The following is a 10,755-nucleotide window of genomic DNA, read 5'->3' as shown; positions in this document are numbered from 1 at the left end:
GACCAAGATGGCAAATAATGGAATCCTATACGTAAAATACTGTGAGCTCTTAGAGGAAATAATTATGAAACGTGTCACAACATAGACACAGCAATGCTAGATGTTCGTAGAATAAAGATCTTTGTCCTGGCATGATACAGAAATGCAAACACAAGCTGTTTTTCCATTTTCTCCAACCACAAGTGAGGCTGCTGGTCTGAGGTCAGGACACCTGGACTCTAGCACCGTGGCCTCCATTTACCTGCTGTGTGACCTTGGGCAAACCACTTTCCCTCTCTGGGTCTCAGTTTTCTTTCTGGTCCTACAAAAGGGCCAGGCTGATGTCCCACAGGTCCCTTCCTACTTGAATATTCAAGCAACTGTGAATGGTTGTAGTTCATCCTGTCTTCAAGATTTTTGAGATTTTAAGATCATGTCAGACTGCTAATTAATCAAATTCCTTTTTACTTCTTTCATCAGTTGGCAATGCAATAACAGCAAAAAAAAAAAAAAAAAAAAAAAGCCAATCTACCCAGGAGTAAAACCACAATGATTCATGACTTGTTAAACCTAAATTTAACAAGGGAGGGGAGGGGAGGAAATATAGAAGACTAGGGAAATTTACTGATTCTTGGAATAAGGAGTTTTGATTCAAAACTGCATTATTCACGGGAACATCCTTCATCATGACAAGCTGCTGTGTTTTTCATAGGGTGTAAAATGTAATCCCTCAGAAATGCAGATATTAGAATGATGGAGTCCCATCCTATCAATAAAAAAGGAATAACCTCCATCTTTAGGGAGGCCAGGCATGGGTCTCAAGGGAAGGGCACAGAGACTGGAACTCTTCTGGGAGCACTTCCTGGGTCTAGGGCATAAAGTGCCCAGGGTCGGGAAGTGGTGCTATAGGTGCCTCTCAGCTCTTATTCCACAAGCTCACAGCTGACTCACGGTCCACTGAGGTGAAACAGGAAGCAAAGCAGGCAGGCCTGGGGCACCACATGCTCAGAGACTGGGAGGAGGGCAGCCGGGACCTTCAGAGTGCAGCTATAGGAAAGTTACCAAGCGAAACCTGAGGACTCAAAAGAGTTCATGTGCTTTCCTGAAAAAGAGCCTGAAGGCACACAGACCAAAAATAGATGAGTGTGTGTGTGAGTGTGAGTGAATGCAAGCGTGTACGTGTATGTGTGTTGCAGGTTCCTGGTGATTTATAAAGACAAGCTGTGGCTCTCCCCAACTCAAATCCTCCCACTCCCACCCCTACACCTCCTCCCCTGTCCCTGCATGTCTGAATATATCTGGCAGAGTATGAAGTGAGGCCCCAGAAGCTAATGTGCATGGACCAAGCAGCTCAGGTGAGCACCTTAAAGGAAGGGGAAGTTAAGCCGACAAGCTTGGCCACCCCTTAAAAAAAATATAAATAATTCCTATCATCAAAGGGGAGGGGCCATTATATTTACAATCTACTCTGATCCTTGTGACCAGAATTTGTCCCTATGGGATAAAGCCACAGGAACTACAAGTGAAAATAAAAGGAGTTGTTTTCATAATATAAAATACTGGTCCAAGCAGCTTAGGGACCCATTGTCACTGCCACTTCTACCTCTACCAGTCATGTCACTCTTGCACAGATGGCTGTGTGATCTCAGTTTTCTGAGAACCTCAGAGGATGCAGAATCATTCTGGCCGTCTCAGAACTCCTCAGCATTTTGATACAACCAACAGGAGTGGTCTTGGTTGTCTGAGGAAGTGGCAATGAGCTGTAGGAGGCAACTTTCATTGAAGGCAAAAGCAGATGATTTCACATAGTTCTGTAGGTAACAGAGGGCTTTCCTTGAATATGAGTAAGGGCTACGCAGACAGGAGAGGAAAATCATGGTGGATAACTAGAAAGGTTATGCTCATGAACCCATGTCATGTGTTCTCTGGGCATGCCCAGAAATAACCGGAGTTGGCCATGTTTAGAGACAACCAGATGTACAAGAAAACATGATACCATGATTGGAGCTAAGAAACAAAAAGAAATATCCACAAAGATTTTAGGTATTTGAATTACTAGACACAGACTAAAACAATTCTGGCTACTGCATTCAAATAAATAATCAAAAAGCTTGAAAATTTTTGCAAGGAACTAGAAATTATTAAGAGGGTCACAATTGATATTTAAAAAAAAAAGAACTCAGAAAATTGTCTAGATGTGAAAAATACATTAGTTAAAATTAAGGACCTAGTGGGTAGTTTAACCACACATTAGACATAGCTGAAGAGAGAATTTGTATGCTAAAACTAAAGCAGAAGAAACTATCAAGATTATAGTATGGGGAGACAAAAAGATTACAAAGATAGAAGAGAGGAAAATAGAGTATATAGTGAGTAAACTTAATATACATTTAATTGAAGTATCAGAAGGAGTAAACAGACAGAAAGTCACAGGAAAAAAAATGTTTAAATATATAAAATGATAGTTATCCACAACTGATGAGAGACACTCAAGAATCCACAGAGTCAAGAAGACCAATGAATCCCAACCAACCAGGACAATGAAAAAGAAATCCTCACTTTCAGAAAAGAAAAAGAAGAAAAGAAAGAGAGGGAGGAAGGAAGGAAGGAAGGAAGGAAGGAAGGAAGGAAGGAAGGAAGGAAAGAATGGAGGGAGGGAAGAGAAGGAGGAATGGAGGGAGGGTGGGAAAGCAAGAGATTGCCTTAGTGATCCAAAGGGGCACCTGTACCCCAATGTTTATAGCAGCAGTGTCCACAATAGCCAAACTATGGAAAGAGCCCAGATGTCCATCGACAGATGAATGGATAAAGAAGATGTGGTGTGTATATAAATACAATGGAATATTACTCAACCATCAAAAAAATGAAACCTTACCATTTGCAACGACACGGATGGAACTAGAGGGTATTATGCTAAGTGAAATAAGTCAATCAGAAGAAGACAATTATCCTATGATCTCACTCATATGTGGAATTTAAGAAACAAAACAGAGGATCATAGGGGAAGGGGGGGAATAAAATAAGACAAAATCAGAGAGGGAGCCAAACCATAAGAGACTCTTAACTCTAGGAAACAAGCTGAGGGGCTGGAAAGGAGGTGGGTGGGGGGAATGGGGTAACTGGGTGATGGGCATTAAGGAGGGCACGTAATGGAATGAGCACTGGGTGTTATATGCAACGGATGAATCATTGAACTCTACCTCCGAAACTAATAATACATGATGTTAATTAATTAAATTTAAATAAGATAAAATTAAAAAAGAAAGAGATTGCCTCTAAAGAAGCCCCAGATACAATCAACTGGCTTCTCCAAAGCCACAATAGAAGCCAGGCGATTGTGTAATGATCAGTTTGCCAGAAGAAAAACCTAGATCCTCTACCCATGGAAAATATTCTTCCAAAATGACAGTGAAATACAGATATTTGGGGACATGAAAGCAAACAAACAAACAAAAAGCAAGAGCATTCACCTACAGCAAATCAGTATCAAAAAGCAAAAGAAAAATAACCCCAGCTGGAAGAAGTGCAAGAAGGAAATGAGAATTGGAGAAGGATGAATAACTTCGTGTGAAACCCATGACTGGGTTTTCTCATGTCAGAAGTGTGTTTGGAGCCACCGAAGCTCAGGCTCCCTTGCGCATGAGCAATCGACTTGTAGGAACGCTGGGCAGATCTCGAAGAGATGAGGCAAGCAGCCGTCCTCCGCGGCAGCTGGAGCTGAGCCAGCGACGTCCACACGGTGACTGATCGGGACAGGTGGGCCATTTCCGGTGAGGTCCACAGAAAGCAAACTGAGTTCCCAGATATGAACCAAAAAAGAAAAGTCTCAATGACATTTGGCATTGCAGGCACCGGTTTGCAACGAAAGTGATGCTCTCACGACACCATCCAGGGTGCCCCAGGGTGGGAAATCTTAGGGATCTGTTTACTCAACGTTGTTAATAATCATCTAATCTCCCAGTAATCAATGAAGAAAACTCTGCCCAAAGGGGGAAAAAGTCTGTAAGTTCATGCAAGTGGGAGATGACATCGGCACTCAGCAGAGTGGTGGCAGCCCACGTTGGGTGGGGCAGCGACGTGCATTTTGGAGGGAAACATAAATCTGCTACAAACGGATAGAAAATCGTGGGGAGAGGGTGTGGGTCAAGGATTACTCAAAAAAAATCTAACTTGAGAGATTTAAGGTGACTTTTACTGAGATGAAAAATACAAAGAGAGAGCACTTTTTAAGTTTTTTGGACAAGAGTGGGAGAACGCAGATTCAAGATTTCCATTTTAGACTTTTAAATCAATGATGCCTGGGGGACCTCGAAGTGCAGATACTACGCCTGCAACCAGAGCCCAGAAATGCGGTTTAGGCTGTAGACATAAACACAGCGATTACTGGCACATTAGAGGTCGTATTTAAAGGTACCGTTATGGATGAGATCATCTAATGAATATGTGTAGAATTTTAAAATATAGCTAATTAAAAAGAAGAAAATAAGAATCATCCATAATCTATCAACAGAGATCCTCACTTATAATTAGTTGTTTAGGCCTTCTAGAATTTTGATTATCCATGCATAGATATAGATATAGATATTTATCAGATGGCCGGACAACATTACTGAAATGAGAAACAATGGCTTACCCCCAATTTTCTCGTACCTTTGGCCGTCTCTTCTTCCCTTCAGACTTTAGAGGTAGCATTCCGGGCCCATTTCTCAGGGAAGGGGTACAATAAAACATCTTCTGGTTTGGGGGTGCCCAGATGGCGCAGAGGGTTAAGCAACCGGCTCTTGATTTCAGCTTGGATAGTGATCTCAGGGTCATGATCTCAGGGTTGTGAGATCCAGCGCCGCGTGAGGCTCTGCGCTCAGTGGGGAGTCTCCTTCCCCCTCTCCCTCTGCCCCTCCCCCCGCTCACATTTGCACTCTTTCTCTCAAATAAGTAAATATTTAAAGAAAGAAAGAAAGGAAGAAAGAAAGAAAGAAAGAAAGAAAGAAAGAAAGAAAGAAAGAAGAAAGAAAGAAAGAAAGAAAGAAGAAAGAAAGAAAGAAAGAAAGAAAGAAAGAAAGAAAGAAAGAAAGAAAGAAAGAAAGAAAGAAAGAAAGAAAGAAAGAAAGAAAGAAAGAAAGAAAGAAGAAAAATCTTCTGGTCTTGAGTTTCCAAGAGACATGGAAAGGGCCAATCCCTAGATGATAAATTTGGAAGAACGCCCAGGGAACTGGTGTGTGCATCCGGGTAAATCCCCCTGGAGTGGGAGGAGACAAAGGACAAAGGGAAGCAAAGGCCTTAGATGTTGGTGGGTCCCGATGAGAAGGGCCCTACTCCCCCATCCCAGGACAAACATCCTTGTGGAACCTGAGAGCAGGGAAGTCCTGGGCCCCTTTGGCCAGATAGCACCCAACAAGGGGAACCCAGGCCCAGGCCAGATAGCACCCAACAAGGGGAGCCCAGGCCCAGGGGAGGACGAACTGCCAGGTGAAGGGGTCTCGGCCCCCACTGTGAGGCACAAGCAGTAGCAGGATCCTGCACACCTACATGTGGACAGGAAACATGGAGTGATGGACTGCATGGAGCTTCCAGCAGGGGAGAGAGCCCTGGCAACCCATGTGCACCAGCGACCATGGACATGCACATGGACATCTGCAAGAAAGTGATGGACCCCACCCATATTTTGGCACATCAAAGCCCCCACAACATATATAATCCTGGGGAAAACATGGGAACACTAAAATGACATGGAAAGATGGGGGCTCGAAGTAGGAGTTAAATTTAGCCAAGGAAGAATGACATGAGTTATACTTGTTGCAATGTATGAATAAACAACTGGAGGTGAGCTTTGCAAAAGGCTTGGGGATTCTGCAAGAGCAGGGTACAGGCAGAGGTAGTGGAAGAAATTCCGTCTTTACTATTCACAGCATGGAGGTGTCTCTCCCGGGGTGGTGGGGCTTGAGAATCAAGGAAGGCGGTGGGGGAAGGAGGAAGGCAGAGGGACACGCCCTCTCCATGCCCACTCCAGTTCCTGGTACCCAGATGGTAATGTTGGAGAGAACACCCACCATGCCTGCCTCACTCAGTATTAAGCATCTAATAAACATTTATGGAATGACTGAATGGTAGGAACACACATATTAGGCACATTATATTACATAGTCTATTAAGGCAACATAATGTTACTGGAGAACAAAATAGAAGAAGAATTTTTAAATTTAAATTCTCAATCCCACCATCCCACGAAATCAAAGCACTGAGGTTTTCGGTGTTCCCTCCTGTCGTCATTCTGGTTAAAGGGGGAAGCAGACCATCCAGCCATATCTGTTTTCCTGAGAACGCGTTCCTTCCCTTGCCATAAACACTTGCAGTGACGGCCATTAGCCTCCTAGGGCCAGGCATCTCGCGCCGGTGTCCCCACACTGCTGCCAGTGGAGGGCTGGGTCTGGCTCACTCGATCAGCGCCTGGGCAGTGGGACCATGGCCTTCTGTCCCCTGCGGACCTCAGGGCAGAGGCAGCCTGCGGCAGAAGGACCCTTCCTTGTCCCGTTGCTGGCCCCACCATCCCTCCAGCCGCAGTCTGGGCTTCCGTTCCCCCTCTGCATGGATGAACTTAGAGACGCCTTCCAGCTTCCATGTCTGATGATTCGGAGCTGCTTTGATGGAAGTGCTGATTGATTGATTGACTCCAAACGTGCATGTCAGCAATGAAGCTGCCGTAGGAAGAAGTCCTCTCTCTCCCCCAGGACAGGAAGCCCAGGCGTTAGAAAGCTCTCCGGCCTGGCAGCAAGCCAGCCTTAGCTTACAGTCCACACCCCCTGGACCTTCTGGAAAAAAAGAAGAGAAAATCCTGGTAGGAGATCAGAGGGCGAGAGGTAAGGAGAAGCCAATGCGTTTCCTTCCCTGTGCCCGGCAACGGTGCCTCCACCAGTACCGGGGCTCTTTTGTGACTCCAGCTTCCACAAGTCAGGCCTCCGGTGGCTCCGGCTTCTGACGGTGACCTCAACCCTTGGGTCCGGCAGCTCCACCTCCTTCCTTTGTCCCGGCAGCCCAGGGGTGGTCACGGTGGCTAATCTCCAAGTTGTGTGATGGTCCCTATTTGGCTTCTCAGTCTCCCCACCAGTTCCCAGCATGATATTCTGCTGGTTTTAAATACTTAGGGGGCCTTCTATTTTCCCAAATGGACCTTGACAGGACACAGGGCTGTGCACTAGCAAAGCCCAGACACAGCCACCCTTCCCCCAAGTCCCTTCTGGGCCAGGTGCCCCTGTGCCGGTGGGAGGCCTTCCATAGGGCGACCAGCTTGTCCTAATTTGTCCAGGACATTCCCAGGTCTAGAAATGGAAATCCGGGGATCCTGGGTGGCTGTCAGTTAAGTGTCTGCCTTCAGCACAGGTGATGATCCTGGAGTCCCGGGATCGAGTCCCACATCAGCCCCCCACTCAGCGACGAATCTGCTTCTCCCTTTCCCTCTGCTCCTCCCCCCCGACCGCCCCCAATCATGCTCTCTCTCTGTCTCTCATGCTCTCTCTCAAATAAATAAATAAAATCTTTTTTTAAAAGACTTTATTTATTTATTTGAGACAGCGAGGATGAGAGAGAGACCACATGAGAGGGGGGAGGGCCAGAGGGAGAAGCAGACTCCCTGCTGAGCGGGGAGCCCAATGCGGGACTCGATCCCGGGACTCCAGGATCATGACCCGAGCCGAAGGCAGTCACTTAACCAACTGAGCCGCCCAGGCTCCCCTAAATAAATAAAATCTTAAAAAAAAAAAAACTGGAAATCCTCAGCCCAGGAGACCCCTCAGTCCTGAGCAAACTGGGGTGGCTGGTCACCAAATACCTCAACAAGATGGCTCTGAGGAATGGAAAAAAATGATCTTCAGAAAGAATAAACCCACAAGAGAGGGTCAGAAGCCAGCAAGTTCCTGGTTCTTGGTGTTGTGAACAGAGTCCTGGATGCAGGCTGGCCACCTGTGCTGTGTGACTGAGCAGTTACTCGAGCTCTCTGGGCCCCGTTCCTGTAGAGCACAGAGTAAGTACTCTTACAAGAGGGAAGTCTCAGAAAGCACCTGGAAAGGCAAGGAGAGGTGGAGTGTGACCGTTGCCTACTCTTACTCTCCCACGGTGACTGAAAGAGTATCCGTCGGACCCAAGCAATTCTACAAATAATGAATGCATCATGCTCCTTCAGTACGAATGCACAGGTGCATCTGAGCAGATACCCAATGGCCATTTCTTAGCTCCTGGCTGGACTTTGAGAACCTGTAGCATTCCTTGGGGGAGCCCTTCTCTAGGCCGTGCCCCTCTCCTGGCTTCTCCTTCAGGAGAACACCTTTACCTCTGTGCCCAGGTAGCTCTCCCCCAGAGGCCAGAGGGATGGTGATGACTCCAGGCTGCATACACTGGCCCCAACCCCCTGCCCCAGGGATGCTGGGGAGTAATCTTATCTTCCAGGATAATAAAACTTTATGGGGAAAAGGGATGAAGTAAAGATCAATAGCCCACTGAGCATGTAACCTTATCACCTTCGTAAAACAAAAAAAATGTCTGTGTGTCTTCTCCTCCTGTGTAACATCACAACTGCCTGATGATCATCCAGCTCCAGCAAAAGGAAGATGATGTTTGCAGCTGTGGCTGTGGCTTGGGCCCCAAATGCATGAAGACTTTTGATGGGGGAGTTTGGCCTGCCACATCCTGGCTTTATGGGATAACCAGGGGCTATCTGGTCTCTAAGCAGTAAAAATAATAAGCTTCCCACTTGGGAGACACAGAGACATATCATGCTCCAAGGGAGGTCATAAAGTCTTGTCTTCCCTGGTTATGAGCATCTGGGTCCCTTTCTAGAAGTACCTTCTGCCTTCCTCTGAGCCTGCTCCTGGAGTCATCCTGTGTCCAAGGCCACTGGCCCCTACAGCCTCAGCAGCTCCCCCACCCCCACCCCCCGAGCATGCCCCAGCCCACATCAATCCAGGCTCTGTCGTTCTCTGTCAGGTCCATCCAGGGTAGACACCCGCCAATGGGAGGTCAACTCCTCCCTTCCCTTTTCCAGACTCAGTGACATTTATTGACTTCCACTCTGTGTACTTCCACAAATGTTACCTTTTTCAACTTTTGTGTCCTTTAGAAGAGGGATTACTATCTTCATGTAACAGATGAATATGGCAGGCTGAATAATGGCCCCCAAAGATGTCCATGCCCTAACCCCTGGGACATGCAAATATTACTTTATATGCCAAAATAGACTTTGCAGATGTGATTACAGATATGGAAATGAATCCTTAATCTGAAGTATCCGGATGGGCTCTGAATGCAATCACAAATGTTTCTACAAGAGAAAGACAGAGGGAAGGACGGCAATGTGACCAGTGAAGCAAGATGGAAGGGGCCCAGGACCAAGAAATAGAAGGAACGCAACATTTGAAGTTGGAAAAACCAAAGAAACGGACTCACCCAACGGCCCCCAGGGGGATCGTGGCTTTGCCGAAGCATGATTTCAGCCCAGGGAAGTTGATTTCGGACTTCTGACCTCTAGAATTATAGGAGAAGAAATGTGCATTGTTTTAAGGCAAGTTCATGGTAATATATTCCCGTGGCAACAGGAAACATTAAATGAGCAACCAGAGAGGTTTTCTCTGACTTGTTTCAAGCCACTCAGCAGGTCAGTGGAGCTGGAGTTCACACTCCGGCCAGCTCTAAACCTCACAATGTTTCTGCTACACCTCGCTGCTTCTGAGATGGTCACAGTTCAGGATGTAATCATTCCCCATTTAAAATTAGTAGAAGGATGGGGTGTTATACGCAACTAATGAATCACTGAACACTGCATCAAAAACCAATGATGTCCTATATGTTGGCTAATTGAACTTAAATTTAAAAAATTAAAAAATAAAAACACTCTGTCTTCATGAAAAATAACATAAAATAAAATTAGTAGAAGGAGAGAGAAGTGTGAGAGACATATCCTTTAACTGTATTCATTCCTCAAACTATGCATTGGAAAATTGAGAAGCATCAAATAAAAATTGGGCTAAGGTCATTTTCTTAAAGATTTTATTTATCTCAAATAAATAAATATTAAATAAACAAATAATAAATCTTAAATAAATAAATCTTAAAGAGAGAATATGAGTGGGGAGAGGGGCAGAGGGAGAAGCAGGCTCCCCACTGAGCAGAGAGCCCTACACAGGGCTCCATCCCAGGACCCTGAGATCATGACCTGAGCCAAAGTCAGACGCTTAAACCACTGAACCACAGGTCATTCTCAAAGACCTCATGAAGCTCAATTTTGTGCTTTGTTTTCTCCAGTCACATTGCGGTCTTCCTACTGCAGTATAAAGTGCTGATCCTCCTTATGCCCACCTGCTCCCCTAACGCACGGACTTACAGAAAATTGTGAAAGAAAACCAGCGTACCGTCCCTTGGGAGCCCTTGAGGGCTAAATAACAATGCGAATGGACTAATCCAGGGCTTTAAAACCCAGGGCTCTAGTCTTGAAGTTCAGTGGATGCCTTTTCTTTCTTTTTTTTTTTTAAAGATTTTACTTATTTATTTGAGAGAGAGAGCATGAGCAAGGGGAGGGGGAGAGGGAGAAGCAGACTCCCCGCAGAGCAGGGAGCCCGACGCAGGGCTCCATCCAAGGACCCTGGGATCATGACCTGAGCTGAAGGCAGATGCTTAACTGACTGAACCACCCAGGTGCCCCAGTGGATGCCTTTTCTAAGGGAGACCTGAAGGCCAGCACATCACTAAGAGATGTTGCTCCGCAGGTGCTAGAACCCGTGCTTGAGACTCCCT

Source organism: Zalophus californianus, chromosome 1, assembly GCF_009762305.2.
Source record: "Zalophus californianus isolate mZalCal1 chromosome 1, mZalCal1.pri.v2, whole genome shotgun sequence".
Classification (NCBI taxonomy): domain Eukaryota; kingdom Metazoa; phylum Chordata; class Mammalia; order Carnivora; family Otariidae; genus Zalophus; species Zalophus californianus.
Note: the sequence above shows the minus strand (reverse complement) of the source record.